Source organism: Heterocephalus glaber, unplaced genomic scaffold, assembly GCF_053883595.1.
Source record: "Heterocephalus glaber isolate CG9 unplaced genomic scaffold, H.glaber_assembly_v1.0 deba00000676, whole genome shotgun sequence".
Taxonomy (NCBI): Eukaryota; Metazoa; Chordata; class Mammalia; order Rodentia; family Bathyergidae; genus Heterocephalus; species Heterocephalus glaber.
This window is the reverse complement of record NW_028258156.1, coordinates 22,064,736-22,080,694: the sequence shown is the minus strand read 5'-3', so window position 1 is coordinate 22,080,694 and position 15,959 is coordinate 22,064,736. Positions and strand designations below refer to the sequence as shown.

General features: G+C 38.0%; 1 protein-coding gene and 1 pseudogene across 2 annotated transcripts in view; both read left to right on the top strand.

Moving 5' to 3' along the window:
- The window catches only part of Prkar2b (protein kinase cAMP-dependent type II regulatory subunit beta), a 96,267-nt gene that overhangs the window by 11,291 nt on the left and 69,017 nt on the right, over window positions 1-15,959 (top strand). The window lies entirely within an intron of this gene.
- LOC106008936 (rho GTPase-activating protein 29 pseudogene) lies at window positions 5,157-15,495 on the top strand (annotated as a pseudogene). Its single transcript, XR_015449293.1, has one exon. The product of XR_015449293.1 is annotated as a rho GTPase-activating protein 29 pseudogene (transcript).

The window sequence follows — 15,959 nt, the reverse complement described above, 5'->3', positions numbered from 1 at the left end:
AGTGCAAACTAGTACAACCAGTAGAGAATTCAGAATGGAAATTCCTCAAAAAATTAAAAATAGAAATTCTGCTTGACCCAGCTATTCCCCTTGTAGGTACCTTCCTGAAAGAGTTAAAGACATCGTATTACAGTGATCTGTGCATACTTATGTTTATAGCAGCACAATTCATAATAGCTAAATCTGGGAAGCCGCCTGTGTGTCCACCAAAAGATAAATGGATAAACAAAATGTGGTATTTGTAGCACCACTCTGCCATAAAGAAGGATAAACTTAAGTCATTTGTAGGAAAATGGATGCACCTTAGGACCATGATGTTAAGTGAAACAAATCAGATGGACAAGCTTAAATATTGGATGGTTTCTCTTATGTGAGAAACCAAAAGTATAAATAAAGAGCAAAAGGAAAGGTAGACAATAGGAAATAGGGAGTGAGATCTTTTGCAAAAGGGAAGGGGATCAAGAGATAGAGGAAGGGAATGAAAAAAGAATTAAGATGTGTTATGTGTATGTACCCATTCCCCTCGATGAATGTAATCATTATGTGCTGCAAACGTGTACAAATAAAAAAAATTGAAAAGGCAGTTCTTTTGTAAATACCCATTAAATGTTAAGTAAAACACAATTTTGGAAGCACATGTCTTCTCCCCTACATTACTCTCTTGGTCCTGCAGGCCCGATTCCCATTCCATGCTGTTTTACAAAATCCCACTCTTCCCAAAGGTTAGTTTCCATCTTACCCTACCAAAAACCTTTGCAAGTTTACCTTGTTGGTGTTAGTATGTCAGTATGGTAGCTATGAATCTACCCGGCCAGTAGCTTTGTAAATCCCATGTTCCCACTCCAGGCAGGCAGGAATGACAGATAGACATGCTCCCCCTAACCCTTTCCTGGGTCAGGTTGCACTTTGCCATTAGTAGGCTTGCCAGTAATTTTCTAAATTAAAACTCAGTTGAATCCTAAATGTCTAATAGTAAATGTGTATGAATGTACAGGGGTTGAAACCTTCTTAGGCACTTTGTCTCCTAGTAATCCTTTAATGCGTTTAAAACTTGTGTTCATGGAGTGTAAAAGCTACTTCCTTATATTGAAGTCCACAGAATGAAAAGAGCATAGGCACACAGGCTTGTCATGTGTGTGAAGGTTTCACCTCCTAATCGAGGTGGCCTGGGGACCCCACCCGAACCTCAGATCCTGTGTGTCACTGCTTCTGCTTCCTTGAGCCCAGTGTCAAACATGAAGCGGGCGTGTCACCGTGAATCTGCCTTTCCTCGTTCCTACCACCTTCCTCCCTTTCCTGCACTAACTCTGCAGACCTCAAGGCTCTCCAGCTCCCTGGGACCCTCCTTTTCCCCTCTAGCTGCAGCACAGACCCCCTTCCGAGGTTCAGATGACAGCTCCCACTTCCCACATTCCTCTACTTGCATGTACTTCGGCCACCTCCAGATGGTTTGGTCTTAAACAGAATGTGTTCTGCCTCCTTTTCTGTTTCCTGTGCTCTGGTTTTATTCTTTCTTCCCTCCCCTGATTTGATAAACATGGTCGCTAATGCCCCCCCCAGTTGTCTATGGAGTAGTTTATTATTATTGAAGAAAAAACACAGTTGCTGATAATTTAAGAGTATCACATGAAAAATCTGAAATAGTGGAAACTTTTCAAAAAAGGTATGACTTCACTTGGGCATGGACTCTGGGTTTGAATCTTCACTGTGCTGTTTATAACTTGAGCGAGTTACTTTATGATCTGTGCCTTGTTTTCCTTATTTGTGAAATTGGAATGATAGTACCCAGCTTAGAGGGTGGCTGTAAAAATTAACGGAGCTAATAGTGCCTGGCATACACTAAGTGTCATTTATGGTTTAAAAAAGAAATACATACCAAGTTTTAGAAGTCAATGAGAACAGGGCAGTTTAAAACTGGAGTTTGGTTAGCAATGTAAGAAGGTAGAGATTGATCTCAAGGCAGTATAGTTGTAGTACAGAACTGTTTTTAAAAAAGTTATTAATGAAAATTTAAAAGTAAAGTCTTTAAATCTTATAGCTATCTCAATATTTAAAAAACCCATGGTCCTTAAAGCTTGAGCCTTCTTGTAGTTACATTTGAAATTCAAAGTAAATAGTCTGATATTTTTTTTTTAAGGAAGGTAAAAAAGCAATGGGATAAAGCTTTTCTTTGTTTTCACACCATCTTCTCCCTTGAGAGTAAGTGTTAAACTGGCAGAATAAATAAATTTGTATGTTTAAAATATGAGTTTATGGTCTTATTTAAGTTTTAACGAGTTCTTTTTAAACGACTCAGAACAGAGTAGGTAGGAGTACTGAAAATAGTGTTTTATTTAAATAGGTAGATTCTTGCAGTAGAAACATGAATGTGTGCTGGAATATGAATTAATTGGAAAAAATTAGTTGCATTAAATTGACAGCTTGTTGCCATTTCCTCATGTCATAATATTTATAAGAGTAAGCTCATAGTGGGACAGATTTATACCTCTCCAAGTTTTACATTAGTTTGTGGTTTTAGTCCTCAAACCGTTAATTCTTTATCTGTTCAACTACAGATTGCTAATATTTTAGTATGGTTTTGGAAGGGAAAATCTCTTCATCTCTTTTTTTTTTTTTAACTGTCATTAATAGTAGATTACTAAGCAATACTAGGGCTTTTGATTCCTAATTTTTTACAATTGCCTTTCAATTCATTAAAAAGAATCTAAAAGTTATCTTAGTGTTTGAATTTTAACAAAAACTCATTTGTATATGGGATATTTCATGGAAAATATTTTCTGAAACTTTTTTTTTGGAGATGGTCTCGCTTTGTAGCTCAGGCTGCCCCTGAACTCACTAATGTAGCCCAGGCTGGCCTCGAACACGCAGCAATCCTCCTGCTTCTGCCTCCCAAGTGCTGGGATTATAGCCATGAGCCACCACGCCTGGCTGGAAAATATTTTAGAAGCACGTTTAACATTTAAATAAAATAAAATGGGAACTAATGTTATTGGGCTGATAGTATCAGGATAATGAGAGATTTTTATCTTCTGAAACTAAATAGAGCAGTTATTTTTTTCTCCTTTTAAATTGTGAGTTATTTCCTTTCTTTGTTTGGTACCGGGGAATGAACTTGGGACCTTGTGCTTGTGAGGCAGGTGACAGAACCACTGAGCTAAACCCCTGGCCCGTGAGTTATTTCCAATATGCAAGAGAAACAGACCAAGTAACATTCATGAGAGGCATCACTTAGCGCTGGTAAATTTTAACATTTTGGCACTCTTCAGTTTTTCCTCTTTTTAAAGACTATACCACAAATGGAGTATTTGGTTATATTTCTTGTGCATTGTTTCGTACTAGTACTACTTAGGCATTTATTTATCCATTAGTTAGAAATAGTGCTATCTTAAATATATTCCAAGTTTATATAAATTATGCACTTAGGAAAATTTCTTTTATGTTCACTGTCATCCTTCAACTTGTTTTTGAGAACAGCATTTGAGATGTTGATTCATTGATTCAGATCACTCTAGTGTATTTATTTTATTTATTTATTTATTTATTTTTTGGTACTGGGGTTCGAACTCTGGTCCTTGCGCTTCGAGGCAAGCAGCGGAACCACTGAGCTAAATCCCCGGCCCCAGAATGAAGTTTTTGAGCATACATGTGATGTCTGGTATTTCCCCAGATTGAATACAGAGGGAGATAGGTAAATCTATCTTCCATTTTACCAGATTTGGAAAAATGTAAGAGAAAGTTATTCTCAGTTTTCTAAATTTTGTTTCTTTTGGAAAGTATTATTTTCTATAAAAATATTTATGATAACATGTAATTTCTATTGTTTTAAATTGAACACTTTTACACTTGATTTTAGCCAAAAGGCTGAGAAGCGATTAAATTGAACATTTTTGAGACACGGAATTTTAACTTCTAATACATTGAATGTCAATGGATATAACTATATAAGCAAACATTTTTAAGAGTACAAAGAAGTTTTGAGACCAAGAGGTTTTGAGGACTTCAGCCTAAGCATGGAAAGGCCAGGCTGGAAGGGGTGCACAGCTTTGACTCCACTTCATGTTGCCTTCTGTACCCTGCAAAGCGTTGCTCCGTTTTGTAGTCTCATTAGTTCCAGGTTCTCCACACTGCAGCTAATACTGGATATTGTCAGATTTTAACGTGCTCTGCCAGTGGGGTCAATGGGGAGGATGTTACATGGAGTCTTCCTGTGAATTGAATTTGCTTTTCCATTATTGCCGATAATGATGAGGCTTTTTTTTTTTCATGTTCATTAACCACATTTGTAGTTCATTGCCATTTTTTCTTGGCCATTTTTTGTTGTTTGGCTGGTCTGATTACTAATCCTTTGTCAGTTATATACATTGGAAAAGTCTCTCAATTTTGGATTTGTCTTTTGATTTCTTAAAAAAATAACTTTGTTTTCTCTTTTTTTGTGTGTGTGTGTTTATGGTAGCTTTGGTTGAACAGAATTTCTTAATGTAGCCTAACACGGATCACTTTCTGTTTACTTATATTTTTTGTGCCTTTAGGAATTTATATCTATATTAAAAAGATAATCTTATTTTCTTGTTAGCATTTCAAAGTCTTCTGTTTCACACTTAAAAGCTTCATCTATGATTTGTTTTGCATATTGTATGAAATAAGGAATCTCATTTTAGTTTTTAATGTGTGTCACTTATTGACTCATCCCCCTGTCATTTTGTTGTTATTATTTTGATACAGGGTCTTGCTGTGTTACCCAGGCTGGTCTTGAACACAAGATTACTCAGGCAGTCCCCTACCTTAGCCTACTCAGTAAGTGAGACTGTAGGCCTAAGCCACTGTGCCCAGCTTCCCTTTGGTTTCTAAATGTCAAATTTCCATAGATACGTGAATGCACTTAAAATCTCTGTTCAGTGGGCCAGGGATTTAGCTCAGTGGTTCTGGCGCCTGCCTCTCGAGCGCAAGGTCCCGAGTTCGATCCCCGGTACCAAAAAAAAAAAAAAAAAAAAAATCTCTGTTCAGTTAGATTATCTATCTTTTTATCAATACCTCTTTCCTTAATATAACTTTTTAATGATCTTGCTGTATGGTATGGTAAATAACCTCATCCTCTTTTCCTTACATAATTACTTAACTATTTGAAGGCTTTTATTAGTCTATAGAAATGTTAGGTTACATTTCAATTTCATAGTAAGACTTTCTGGAGTTTTATTGGAGTTGCATTGAATTTAGAAAAAACTTGAGAGAAAAGACATTTGAGTTTTGAGTCATCTGTCTATGAACATGGTTTGTCTCCTTTTATTCTGTCTTCTTTTTGTATTCAATAATATTTTTGTAATTTTCTCCATAAAAACGTTACCTTTTGTTGGTTTTATTCTCATGTAACTTCATTTCAGTTATTACATCTGGAAGTTTTTCTTTCATGTATTTGAATTTATTAACATGATTAGTGTAATATGATACAGACACTTAGGAAAGCTGTGGTTGTAGTATATAGCTAAATATTTACTTTAAGTGACCCAGCAATCCCACACTTAGGCATTTACTTAAGAGAAAAGCATCTTTGCAAAAATTCTTGTGTAAGAATATTTATAGAAGCCCCATTAGAAATAGCTGAAACTGCAAGCAAATGTGTATTATCAGGAAGGTGGATAAATAATGATATATTCACACAAAAATACTACTCAACAGTGAACATGAATGAGCTTTGATACTCTCAACAGCAAGAATGAACCTCACATTATATTACATAAAGTTCAAAAACAGGTGAAACTAAACTATTATGGTAGAAATTATAGGTAATTGCCTATAGATAATGGGACTTGACTGTAAGGTAGCTCATAGAAATGTTCCAACATGGTGGAAGTCTTTTATATCTTCATTGAAGTGTTGCATACATGGCTGTATATATTTGTCAAAACTCATTGAATTGTGCATTTTGTTGTATGTCAGTTCATCTCATTTGAAGAAAGAATAATTGGAAGCATGGATGCTGTTGAAATCTTATTTTTCAAAATTGAGAAATGCCACTGTTTTCCACTCTGGTTATCTTGTAAAATCTTTCATTGTTTTTGTTGGACATTAACATCCAAGTTACATTTTCATAATTATGGGGCATAAATGAGGTTGCTTTTTGCTATTTTATTTTATTTTATTTATTTTTGTTTTGTTTTGTTTTGGTTTTTTGGTACCGGGGATCGAACTTAGGTCCTTGCGCTTGCGCGGCAGACCCCGGAACCACTGACTTAAATCCTCGGCCCCAAGCTTTTTGCTATTTTAAAAAAAAACGAAAGGCTGGTCAGTAGGTACAATACTTTAAAATCTATTGTATTTCTAAGCAGTACTGTATTCTGGTTTATGAGTATACAAATCTAATACTTGTGTAAATATCACTTATATTTTTCCACATGACTTTAGGTGTCAGAAAGTACTACTCCCTAATATATTAATTTTTCCTTAGTACTGTTTACTCATTTTTTAAACCTATTTATCTTTTTCTGTCTGTTTATCTCTAACAGCACGGAGTGTTTTAAGTACTGAGGTACAATAATGAAACAGACAAGAAAACACGCCCCCCCCGCCCCCCTATGGAGCTTATAGTCCAGCGTGTGTGTTGGGAGCAGACAGTAAACATAAAACACTAGATATCTTTAGACAGCCGATCATACTGGAGATAATGAAGCAGGATGGTGTGATTGAGAGGCACTAGAGGGGCTGCTTTACATGGGGTGTTTGAGAAAGGCTTCCTGAGGATGGGGCCTTCGAGTTGGGACTAGAATGGCAGGAACATCTTCATTCTGTGAAGATACAGGGAAGAATTTGAATATGAATATTTTTATGACCGTGCTTTTATGAATTGAGTTTTTTCAATTGAATATTTATTTTTAATTGAATATTTTTTCAATTGAATTTTTTAATTTAATTTTTTTATCACATACCTTAATTGTTTTCTCATTTGATCTTCATTTTGAAGCCTTATATTTTTCTGAATTAACCCGTTTATGGAAAGTTTTATTGTGACTGTATGGATATGTGGCAGCCTGGTGTGCAGACTGGACTGTTCAGTTCTAGCAGCAGAACACTGGTCTCCATGAATCCGCCCTTTGCAGCTGTATCTGCCCATGTAGCTTTGGAAGGAACAGTTTAGTGTATGGAGAAGCAGAGACTGAATTTATGTAGTTTTGACAATGTCCTTTCCTGAGTAGAATGTATTTAAAATGCAGAAAGTATTTGGGGACCTTTCGCTTGACACTGTTATTGCCTCTCCTCTGTGAGTGTTTTTCTGTATAAGGTTAACTATTTTGGGACTTTGCTAGTAGAAGCTATTTTTTTTTTTTCTAAGAGGCCATTGTTGAGGTAAAGTCCTCATGAATCAAAAAGTTGAGACTCATACTGACTCATAAGCAAAAGTAAGTGCTTTTCTCCTACTTTTATCATTATATATTATTATTTCACCTACTCCGTCCTCTTTTCAGTCATTATCCATTGGAGTAGGTGGACTGTATACTCAATCTCTGTTCCTCATGTTATGTAATAGAAAAGGGAGGACTTCCGATGTGGTGGTGCACATCTGTAATCCCAGTACTCTGAGAGGCTGAGGCAGAAAGGTCACAGGTTCAAGATCAGCCTGGGCAACTTAGCAAGACCCTGTCTCAAAATTTAAAAAATAAAAACAGGCTAGGTAGTTCAGTGTGAAAGACCAGGGTTCAATCCCCAGTACCATTTTTAAAAAGGAAGGAGAAAATTGGTCCCCACAAATGCCTGTGTTTCACATAGTTCCCCTCATGTCTAATAGCAAGAGGTACTTTGAGGTACATAGATTATAATCTGTGTCTCCACAGGACTAACAGCATGATGCTTTGGACAGGACTTTCCAGTTGTCATTCTATCTTGTAACCCTGTTCCCCTCTAGAGGCCAAATCTCTTCTTAGGCACCTCATTCTTGTCTGGAATATAGACCAAGAGCTTCAGGACAGTACCAAGTACTTATATAAGTGGTCCAGGTTCGCCATCTGTTAATAAAAATACAGACAATGTTTTTTTTTCTGTACCAATAATTAAACCTATATAAAAAGTATGCAGGGGACTGGGGATTTAGCTCAGTGGCACCGTGCCTGCCTTGAAAGCGCAGCGTCTTGAGTTCAATCCCCCGATCCCAGGTACAAAAAAAAAAAAAAGTATGCAAATTCTGCTTGTTAGGTTAATCTGCAAAATATTTCAAATTTGTTGTTTATTTGCTTGTTTGCTGTCAGTCTTTTAAAAAAGTCAATTTATCCTTGCTTCAGGGTGAGCCTTATTTCATTTTCTTTTTTTTTTTTTTGGTACCGGGGATCGAACTCAGGTCCTTACACTTGTGAGGCAGGCAGTGGAACCACTGAGCTAAATCCCTGGCCCTTATTTTAATTTTTGAAGCATAGGCATAGGAGAAATTACTTTATTCTGAGCTGAATATTTACTCTGTCTAAAATAATTAGCTTACCCGGTTTCAATTTATAGTTTCTAGAATATTTTATTTAGGCAGTTAACAGATTCAGAAAAGGTCTATTGCTAGAAAAGGCAACTCATGGGAGGACAGGGATGCTAATTATTCAGCTGAAACCAAGTGTTGTATATATTTCACTTCACAGTGTATGAACACTTTTGCAAAAGGCCCATTTAACTAATGTCGCTCCAGTAAAGAAATAGGGTGGGTTTTTAAAAAACTGGCTCTTTTTATTTGTTTTCAGATTTTGTGTCTGCACATGTGTGTGTTTATGACCACGAGTCACAACTCAGAGGTCTTATTTCTTTGACTTGGAATTTCTGTCTCAGCAGTATACACTGAAATGCAAATGGTATATTCCCTGCTATTACCCCGGCTTCCTTTTTGAAGACCAGACTCTTAGCTTCCTGACTCAACTGCTTTTATTTTTAGGAACCCTCGTAAGTTTCTCAGTCGTCTACTGAAATTCTCTCACCTGAATTTTCTAAATTATGTAGCTATTTGCAGGGTGTTGTAAGCCCTTGAAGCCATTGCATTAGAAAGTACAGCTTGACTTGGTTAAGCCCTGTGGTGGCTGAGACTTTATTAGCAATTCTAGTGTTAATATCCACATTTAATGTGGCCAGAAAATACGCGGGGACAAGGAGACTTGCTTCATGCACTTTCAAGTTTATCGATTCATTCTGTGCGAATTAACTCAGCACCTCTTGTCTGCTAGGCACCAAGTTTGGCTTTGGGCAAAAAGAGGTGGAAAGATAAGCAGTTCGTGTTGGCACCTGGGAGCTCAGTCAAACAGGTGTGGGTGGCTGTTTTCACTGCCAGGAATAGAAAGGCTTCTTCAGTTTACCTAAAGTAATGGGGGCATTTCTCTTCTGAAGATGTTCGAGGATTAGTGGCTTCTTGAATCAGTTACACTTCTGGTCTTCTGGGAGCTGAGAACAGGAACTGAGACCAATCTAATGGAAATATAGTTTGACAACTGAAGGGAGCGCCAGTTATCCAAGCATGAAGATCTTATAATTGAACACAGGCCTCTCCATGTCCCACTGATATAGTAGTTGGGAGAAAGGCAGACCTTTATAAGTATTTCTTGTGTTTTTGTGTTTTTGGTACCGGGGATCGAACTTAGGACCTTGTGCTTTCAAGGCAGGCGGCGGAACCACTGAGCTAAATCCCCAGCCCTTTTGTAAGTATTTCTGTAGTTTTTCTTGGAGGTTCCCTAAGATTTAGATTATATCCTCATGAAAATGTAAGTTTAATATATATTAAATCAGGCAGACAGTATGTTTCCTTTTTTCCTTCCTTCTATATTTCCTGGGCTGTAGTGTCCACTTTTATGTATATGTGAATGTAGGTGTGTGAGTGTGTGTACACGTGCACACGCATGCAACACATGCACACAGAATATCCCATGGAATAAAAATCTAAAGGTGGAAACCAAGACTCTGAGAAAACTTAATTTGACTTGTCCCATTTTAAAACATCTTCATTTGTTAACTTTTTTTGAGAAATTTACATTGCTTTTTACTTTGCATATTTTGAAAATGGTAATATTAATTCACAGTAAATAAGCATTTGAATATGAATTTGTAGTTGACAGACACATTCAGAGATGTGTTGTTTCCATAAAAACTCCCTGGAAAGAGAAGGGCAGGGCTTACTGTCTGTATTTTAGAAGTTGAGAATTTAAGTCAAAACCACATGCTTCATCCACAGTGTTGCAGTAGGTGACACAACCCAGAGAGGAGCCCAGGTCTCGTGCCTGCCATCCTACCCTGGTCCTCCTGCATCACTCAGCCTTCACTGCAGGGATGTGGAGTGCTGGAAAGGGGCAGTGCCATCCTCACTTCCACCTGCTCCCAGCCCTGACTTGGGTTCCTCAGAGAGAAGACACAAGGCACTGCTTGGCCAGGTGGACATTTGTTGCTTTGCACAGAGCTTCTGCCCTGAGTATCAGCTTCTTTCCTTGTTTTGCTAGCTAGACTAAAAAACTAGAAAAATTGGGAAGGTGACTTAACTCACCATAAGTTTATGCAGGAGCCACCTTGGCTTCTCCCTCCAAGAGGACATGGAGAGATGAATACCACTTGCCTGATGCACCTGTCTTCTTTTTTTTTTTTATAGTTAATAATTCTAATTATTTATTAAATGCATTAATGAAATGCAAGGTTTTTTCATTAAAATGAAAATGTATTAATGGTAATTATGAAACCTTATGAAACTATATGAGAAAAATTCACCTATAGAAATAGTATCAACATTAACAGTGGGCTGACTGGCGGGGCGCCAGGGTGGGGGCCGGCGCGGTGGTGCCCTTAGCCACAGCAGGGGCTGCGGCTCCGCCGTGCCTGGGGAAGCGGGCTATGGCCCTGAGCGTTGGCGTCCGGGACGCAGGATGGAGCGCCCCGGTGAGTGTGGGTTGGCAGCGCTCGCCCCGGCCGGGCTTGGGGTTGGGGTCGCCCGTGCGCCCGCCGCTGCAGAGTCGCGGTCCGGGATGCGGGCGGCCCGCGTGGGGGCCCGAGCGGGTCGGGGCGACGGGTAGGGCCCGGTCGCGCACCTGGACCTCTCGGAGGGAGTGAGTCGGACAAGGGACCGCGAGAGAGGCTCTAGCGTAGCGTCCTTAGTTACCAGGACTAGGCCGAGCGTTCGGGCAGCCGCGTCTCACCCACCGTCTTCGCCTTGGCTTCCTTCCCCTGCCTTCGTGTCCGTCTGTGCCTGTGGGATCCCCTTTGGAGACGTTTTCTAAAATTTCAGTCCGACATTCAGAAGCTGAGGATTTCAGTTTTTCTGACTATTAAATGAGAGGATGATTGCTAACAAACAAAAAGACAAAGAAAAAACGTGTTGGGGCATCAGGCCAGCTCTCTACTGATGTTACAACTTCTGAAATGAGTCTGTGAGTCCCCATTCCATTTTTGACCCGGATTACATCAAGGAATTGGTAAATAATATCAGGAGGTTCACCCAAATGTTAATCTTTTTGAAAGAAGCTGTTCTTTCAGATTGTTTTAAAGAAATCGTTCCTATACATCTAGAGGAACTTCTCCATGTTTTAAAGTCTGTAATGAATAAGCATCAGTACCTCAACTCTGTTGATCTGCAGAATGCTGCAGAAGTACTTACTGCAAAAGTGAAAGCTGTGGACTGTACAGAAATTAATGAAGAAAACAAAAACGATCTATTCCGAGAAGTGTCTTCTTCCACTGAAAATTTGGCATTTACCTTTGGAAATATCCTTACAAACCTTTTTATGGGCGATTTAAGCAATGATTCATCATTCTGACCACCTGTTTCTCAGGATAAGTCTTTTGAAAACATTTCTGTGGACTCAGTGGACTCATCCAATGAAAAAGGAAATTTTTCTCCTATCGAACTAGACAATTTGTTGTTAAAGAACGCTGACTCTGTAAAACTGGCTTTGTCATATGCTAAAACATGGTCAGAATATACCAAGAACATAGTGTCATGGATTGAAAAAAAGCTTAACTTGGAATTGGAGTCCACTAGAAATAATGTGAAGTTGGCAGAGGCAACTAGAGCTAACATTGGACTACAAGAGTTTATGCCACTGCAGTCTCTATTTACCAGTGCTCTTCTTAATGACATAGAGAGCAGTCAACTTATACAACAAACAATTGCAGCTCTGCAAGCCAACAAATTTATTCAGCCTCTACTTGGGAGAAAAAGTGAAATGGAAAAACAAAGGAAAGAAATAAAAGAACTTTGGAAACAAGAGCAAAGTAAAATGCTTGAAACAGAAACTGCTCTTAAAAAGGCAAAATTGTTATGCATGCAACGTCAAGATGAATATGAAAAGGCAAAATCTTCCGTGTTTCGTGCAGAAGAGGAGCATATGTGTTCCAGTAGTGGATTAGTAAAAAATCTCAACAAGCAACTAGAAAAAAAACGAAGATTAGAAGAGGAGGCTCTTCAAAAAGTGGAAGAAGCAAATGAACTCTACAAAGTTTGTGTAACAAATGTTGAAGAAAGGCGAAATGATCTAGAAAATACCAAAAGAGAAATTTTAACACAACTTCGTACACTTGTTTTCCAGTGTGATCTTACCCTTAAAGCTGTAATAGTTAACGTCTTCCAGATGCAGCATCTGCAGTTTGCCTCTCTTGCAAACAGTTTACAATCTCTATGTGATAATGCCAAACTGTATGATCCAGGAGAGGCATACAGTGAATTTGTCAAAGCTACAAATTCAACTGAAGAAAAAGTTGATGGGAATGTAAATAAACAATTAACATCTGCATACAGACCTGACTCTTTGGAGGATGTTGTATGCCTTTCTGACAGTTGTAATAAAATTGAAGAGGACAGATGCTCTAACAGTGCAGACACATCAGGTCCTTCTTTCATAAGATCATGGACATTTGGGGTGGTCAGTGATTCTGAGAATACTGGAGGAAGCAGCGAATCTAGATCTCTGGATTCAGAATCTATAAGTCCAGGAGACTTTCATCGAAAACTTCCATGAATTACATCCGGTGGAACTATGTCTTCTGTGGATGATCTAGATGAAAGAGAGCCACCTTCCCCTTCAGAAGCTGGACCCAGTTCTCTTGGAATGTTTAAGAAAACATTGATGTCAAAGGCAGCTGTCACTCACAAGTTTCGCAAATTAAGATCACCCACAAAATGCAGGGATTGTGAAGGCATTGTAGTATTCCAAGAAGTTGAATGTGAAGAGTGTTTCCTTGTTTGTCATAAAAAGTGTTTGGAAAATTTAATGATCATTTGTGGTCATCAGAAACTTCCAAGGAAAATGCACATATTTGGAGCAGAATTCATACAAGTTGCAAAAAAGGAAGCAGATGGCATTCCTTTTATACTCAAAATATGTGCCTCAGAGATTGAAAATAGAGCGTTGTCTTTACAGGGAATTTATCGTGTTTGTGGAAGCAAGTTAAAAATTGAAAAACTGTGTCAAGCTTTGGAAAATGGAATGCACTTGGTAGACATGTCAATTTAGTTCACATGACATCTGTGACGTTTTAAAATTATACCTTCAACAACTCCCAGAACCGTTTATTTTATTCCGATTGTATAAGGAATTTATAGACCTTACAAAAGAGATCCAACATGTAAATGAAGAACAAGAGATAAAAAAAGATAGTACTGAGGACAAAAAATATGCAAATACGTGTGTAGAAATAAATCGAATTCTTCTAAAAAGCAAGGACCTCCTAAGACAATTGCCAGCATCAAATTTTAACAGTCTTCACTACCTCATACTACGTCTTAAGCGGGTAGTAGATCATGCAGAACAAAACAAGATGAATGCCAAAAACTTGGGAGTGATATTTGGACCAAGTCTAATTAGGCCAAGGCCCAAACTGCTCCTGTAACTATCTCCTCCCTTGCTGAATATTCAAATCAGGCGCAATTGATAGAGTTCCTCATTACTTACTTAACAGAAGATTTTGCAGCCACAAGATGTTACATGCAGTACAGGTGTTGTTGCACCTCTGGTTGATCAAGGCTCTCTTCTGAAACCTCTGTTATCACCAGAAGAAAGAGATTCAGAACGTTGCATGAAGTCACTATTTTTTTCTTCAAAGGAAGATATCCATAGTGAAAGCAACACTTTTCGACCAACTCGATCATCTGAAGAATCAGAACACAAGCAAAATGCATTGGGAAAATGTGATGCTTGTCTCATTGACCCAGAGCTTGAATCAGCATCCCAGAAGATGGAGGATGTTTGTAAAACCTCTAAACCACTTACTGTGAAATCTGATAGGGTAACAAACAGTGTGTGGAGGCATACTCTAAGGACCAAGATTAGACCCGTAAGTTTGGCTCTAGATAGACTACTTCATACAAGCCCTCCTACTGAGAGAAATGGCAAAAATATGGGAAATGTAAATTCAAACAAGTTTTGCAAGAATCCTACTGTTGAAGAATTTAACAGAAAAGATATTCCCCCTACCGTTTGTTCCAAATTTAATGGCCTTGACCAGCAAAATCTACAAAAAACTTGGGCCAAACAATGTGAACCAAACAACTTAACTGCCAAGAGTACAATAATAGTGCCCAGTACTTTCCAGGAAAAAGGAGTGCCAGTCAGGATCAGTGGAGATGATTCTAGTAGTGCCACCCAGCTCAGTAAGCCTTATACAGAGCCACTCAGGTCAGCAAAAGAGGCGTCAGAGAGATGGTCCTCGGATTCCTACCCTCTTGCTCCTGTCAGAGGACCCAGAACACTGCAGCCCCAGCATTGGACCACGTTTTATAAGCCACACACCACGTTTAATAAGCCACACACTCCCACCAGCAGCATCAGAGGGAGTGAGGAGAAACACGTTTCTCCCACAGCAGCAATGCCTCCTGGCTCAGCTCATACTGCCCAGGGGCAGGTGACAAAATCACTTCCGGATTTAGCTGACACATCAGCTTGTCCTGCACAGCTGAATAGTCATCCTAAAGGAAACTGAGGAACATGACTTCCCTGATGTGACTCCAATGTGCCAGAGGCCAAAGCTAAAACGAATGCAACAATTTGAAGACCTTGAAGATGAAATCCCACAATTTGTGTAGAGTTATCAAAATTCAGGGTTCCTTTTTTTTGTTTTATCTTGTGTTTGTCTAGTGAAAGACTATTTTGACAGGGCCTCCTTTGTATAGAATTGTCACAGTGTGGGGTTTGCTCTTTGTTGTGTTATGTATGTTGGTCATATTGAATGGTAGGGTGTTTTGATAGGGCCACATTTGTGTCTCACTGGAATCTTTAAATTCTGCATTTTTGAAGTTGTGAATAAAAAAGGTGGACTTATTTTTTAAAGTTGATGACTTTCCCCATAAAATAGTCCACTTAAATGCATCCCTAATATATGGTAAAATTCTCAACTAATAGATGCAGTTTGGGGAAAATGTGCTTTTTTTCTTAATGAGACTACATGCTTATTTATAAAATATTTCTGAATGCAAATGCCTGAAAGATCTTTATTTGATACGAATTTTTTCCACACAATTTTATAGTGCATCTTTGACCATTTATGCTTTTTTAGTATATATGTAAGCTTTTATTTTTCAACTGGCAATTCAGTTAACATTTTAATATTTACATAATGGCCAAAAAGCTTGCAAATCTATATTTAATTGCATTTTAATTAATTACCAGATTTTATATGTAGTGGTCAATTAAATTATACAAAGAAAATGCACTTTATTTCTAAATTATATAGTTTAGTTACATCTTATTTGGCTTAAGATGATTTTAATACATTTGATAGTTATTTACCCCTTAGCTTTGTCTACATAAACTTGTTTTTCAACATTTTGAACTTTTAGGTATTTTATATAATGGTCCCTCCCAAAAATGTGTGTTTCAGAAGTTTTTAAATTCAATGCATTTCCTTTTGATATTGTCTAAGTTTTATTAAAACCATTCCTTTTGTGTGAAATGTTTTGACTTACGAGTCATTTTATACTTTTTCTACCTAGACTATCAACCATTGAAAATGTACATTTCATCCAAATTGAGCAA